The sequence below is a fragment of the Schistocerca americana genome, chromosome 4, assembly GCF_021461395.2.
Source record: "Schistocerca americana isolate TAMUIC-IGC-003095 chromosome 4, iqSchAmer2.1, whole genome shotgun sequence".
In the NCBI taxonomy this organism is placed as follows: Eukaryota; Metazoa; Arthropoda; class Insecta; order Orthoptera; family Acrididae; genus Schistocerca; species Schistocerca americana.
The window spans coordinates 397,126,545-397,131,068 of NC_060122.1; the positions used below are offsets into that span (position 1 = coordinate 397,126,545).

General features: G+C 44.6%; 1 non-coding gene across 1 annotated transcript; it reads right to left on the bottom strand.

The window, feature by feature from the left end:
- Window positions 1-3,826: 3,826 nt before the first annotated feature.
- Window positions 3,827-3,900, bottom strand: Trnat-ugu. The gene has a single exon. It is a non-coding gene; the product is annotated as a tRNA-Thr (tRNA).
- Between the last annotated feature and the right edge of the window lie 624 nt (window positions 3,901-4,524).

Genomic DNA, 4,524 nt, shown 5'->3' on the forward strand with positions numbered 1-4,524 from the left:
GAGTGCTTACCGTCAAGCAGGAAGACCACCTACTGATCACTAGTCATCGCTGGGTATTCGCTGGTGGTATTCAACTCATGGGAGATGCGTAACGAGATGAGAAGATTAGAAGAAGCATTCGACAAATTCCGTCAAGGGACGGAAAGGCATGGCATACTCAGAGGAAGTGCCATGATATGTGAGAGAGTACGTGGAGCGTACGAAAAATTGAGGGGATGACTCCGGTCCTCGAAGCAAGAGGGCTTGTATTGACACTGGAAGTCGGCTTATTGAAAACAATATTTGACACTACTGATGAAGAAGGCATTAGAATGGTTAACGACACCGTAGAAGAGGTTAAGCAGTGAGCAAAAATGAACAAAGCTGTGAGTGACTGGCACACTATGCAGATTCCAAGTTTAGAGGACGACGTATTAAATAACCAATGACTATTATGACAACGGACTGGAAAAGTAAAGCGGTATGCCAAAGCTACAGAACAGGCAAATTAATTACTTATCAGGGAGCTATAAACCGAAGTAGAACTCTTAGATAAGGAAACAGTGCTGACAAAATGCTTGCAGTCCAGAGAAGATAGTGTTTGGGAAGCATATAGGAAAGTAATGGAACTCCAAGAGGCTATGCATCAAGCTGTGAGAGGTCAGCTAGGGGTAAACTTGCTGCCGCAAGATCAGTATTTAGAGTGTGGATGGGAAGTGCAGAAGGAATTAGTGCCGGAGTTGGGGCTGTTTTATAACCCGTTCATAAATACTTACCTTTTTATTTCACAGGTAGCCACAGTATCGATGGGAACTGATGGCGTGAAAGTTTACATTTCCATTTCTATACCAGTAGCAGGGAATCGAGCACGTTACGAGTGCTACACACTTCACGCGTATCCTGTCAAGTGGAGGATATTGATGAAATTTGTAAGAGTGAAAACGCAGCGACTGTTATTAATTTCAAAAGACAGGGGAAGATATGTATAAATGGAGGAACCAAAGTTACAGAAATGCTACTGAGGGGAAATCAGAATCTGTCCGAATATGCTAATAAGAAAGGGGCAGAATTCCTACGCATTGAAATTACTAATGGGACAAAAAGCGGTAAGAGAATGCAATAAAGAAGTGATCGAGGCAGAATTGTTCTTTCAGCAGGTCGAGGCCCATTGATTGTTCGCTACATTTTTCAAAATGGCAGTAGTGGGTACTAGTGCTGAGTTGGGGAAACTTGCGCCGGCAAAGATGCTAGAATGAAGTGGGATTGGTTTGTTATTAAATGGAACAGCGTGCAAGATAAAGGGACTTACTTTCCTTATTCCCGTCGCGGTTTCTGAGATAACTCACCTGAATATTTAGCAGCCTCGTTTGCATTTGCCAGAGGAGCCCAGGGAAGTGCTGCCTGCCATAAATCTAACGAGCTTAAATCAAACTCTAGGGCCAGAATTAATGCAATCAATAAACATGCTTCTGAACTACCAGGAGGGACGAGTTTTCCTGAAAACCTTAGTGCAGCATGTAAATTCATAGCAGAAAATTCAGTACCAGAAAAAGACAATATTATTGCTTGCCATACCAACCACTACAGTGTCACTTGTTCTGCTGAGCTTTGTCTTTGATTTAGTGTATAGAAGGTGAAGCATAAGATTGAGTTCAGATCCATCCGTTGTTTGGATTCCAGTGGATTGGATATCTCGAGCATAAAAGAACCAGATGGAAGATGAATGCACAAGGGGGTAGTATAAAGAATTCTCGAGTCATTTTGAGTTGTATGTTTGGAATATAGTGTTAGAAGTTATTGTGCAAGAAGCCTAGTAATGAAATAAGTTACGTGGTGTTTGAGTTAAGGAGCAGGGCAAGGGGCCCTGTAAAAATTTGGAAGATTAAGTGATAGGGTTAAGGAAACCAATTGTTACAATGCCGCGCGGGATTAGCTGAGCCGTCTAAGACACTGCAGTCATGGACTGTGCGGCTGATCCCGGCGGAAGTTCGAGTCCTCCCTCGGGCATGGGTGTGTGTGTTTAGCCTTAGGATGATTTAGGTTAAGTAGTGTGTAAGTTTAGGGACTGATGACCTTATAAGTTAAGTCCCATGAGATTTCACACACATCTAAACATTTGAACAATTGTTTCAATAATTCTTATGAGGCAAAACAAGGCCAGAAGGGCCAACCGCCAGAAACTCTAGCGTAGTAAATAGTTCAGTTGGGTTCACCGGAGTGACCAGGTCTAGCAACAGCAGATACTGCAATATGCTAGCGGGAGGACGAAAGCCTTTCCTCACTTGCCATCACACAAGTGTCTAGAGTAGGTGCCTTAAGTCCTTTAGCCGGCCGGAGTGGCCGTGCGGTTATAGGTGCTACAGTCTGGAACCGCGTGACCGCTACGGTCGCCGGTTCGAATCCTGCCTCGGGCATGGATGTGTGTGATGTCCTTAGGTTAGTTAGGTTTAAGTAGTTCTAAGTTCTAGGGGACTAATGACCACAGTTGTTAAGTCCCGTAGTGCTCAGAGCCATTTGAACAATTTTTTTAAGTCCTTTACGAACGTGCTATAAGAACTGTAAGTGTTCAGCCATTAAAGTACTAAAATATTATCATCTCAGTATCAAAGCCCACACCACGAGCCTAGGACACCTGGAGCAGCACTTTGAGTGACATCGCAGAATGCAATACAAGGCCCACTGTTCGAGCACAGGTCGAGGCAGCCTGCCCTGAGCAGCCGCCATTGGAGCAGAGAGGCACCCACTTGCTGGAGGGAGGTCATGGCCGCCTCTGCGATATTGTCGGCTGCGACGTCATGCTGTCAACACGGTCACAGATAGAGACGTTGCTGACTGTGGCATTCAAGTGACAGTCAAGTGACGCCACACTCGGCTCTGCTCTTTGAGCTCTCAGTAACGCCAGACATATATTGTTACACATGTGCGGCAACAGGACACCTCTATCAGGCTATTCCTGATGTACTACGGCCAAGGACTGGAATAATTAATAAGAGGTTAATTAAACAAATCTACTGTTGTCCTGACGTTCCATTTCACTCTCCACAGGTGACAGTATATGGGTCTTTTAACACATAGTAAAAAAAATTGTGAGGAGGTGAAGATTAAATATGAAGAAATGAAAGTTAGACCTATATTTCAATAGAATCATAGACATATCCCAAACAGTATAAACCACTTGCTTCAATTACTATACTACGGATGAGTGACTTCATTTGAAACATGTCGGAAAAGCAAAACAGAACAGACTCGAAGCATTTGAGACGTTGTGCTACAGATGAATGAATGTTGAAAATTGGGTGGCCTGATAAGGTAAGGAATGAGGAGGCTCTGCAGAGAATCAGAGAGGAAAATAATATGACATCAGGGAATGACTTCCGTGGTACTAGAGGGAGCCGTAGAGCGAAAAATTGCGGAGGAGGACAGAGATTGGAATACATCCAGCAAATAGCTGAGGACGTAGATTGGAATGGCTAATCTGAGATGAAGAGTTTGGCACAGGAGAGGAATTCGTGGCGGGATGCGTCAAACCAGTCAGAAAGTTGATGACTCAAAAACATAATAATTAACAAAAAATTTTTATTTAAAAATAACGTTGGAATACAGATCTATTAGACATAAGCCCACCATATGCACATTTGTCGACTTAAAGAATGTGTATGACTCAGTCGACCGTAAATCCCTTGTCAACACTCTAATAGAAATGTATGAAGACAGTAACTGTTCTCGAAAGAACAGAATACTGTTGATGACCGTGCAGCTTTTCCCTGGAATAAATGATGACTAACTGTAACCCTCAGCTGCCGACAAGTGTTGTTGATATACCTCGATGGGGACAGCTGAAAATGTGTGCCCCGACCGGGACTCGAACCCGGGATCTCCTGCTTACATGGCAGACGCTCTATCCATCTGAGCCACCGAGGACACAGATGAATAGGGCGACTGCAAGGACTTATCCCTTGCACTCCTCCCGTGAGACTCACATTCCCAACTGTCCACAATTCTACATATATAATGTACCTTATAGACATTTGCCCTTCCACTCATAACTCGCGCACCCTTTGGCGATTCCCGTAAGAGTTTGGGCAACCTGTGCGTATTCGCACGGACGAAGGTCAATGGCTGGGTAGCCTTTAACCATATATAGCCATATATAACTGTTCTCGAAAGACATAGTAGGTTGGGGAGCCTGGTAAAACAGGACAGGCGGCGAATTGTGACGCAACTAACATCAGGCTGAGTAGAGTACAAATGTGTCTGAACACACAGTGCACCCAGCATTCCTAACGATGGGCCTCCGCAGCCGAAGACCCATGCTTGTGCCACTCTTAGTACTACGACATTGGCAACTACGACTGAAATCGGCACCTGACCATAAGCTCTGGATGTTGGCCCAGTGGCAGTGTGTTTCATGATCTGACGAATCCCGATACCTTCTTCATGATGCCGATGGGATGACGCGAATCTGTCGTCTTCCAGGCGAACAGTTCCTTAACACCTGCACTGTGGGACGGAATAAGCAACTAGTGGTGGCTCCGTTATGGTCTG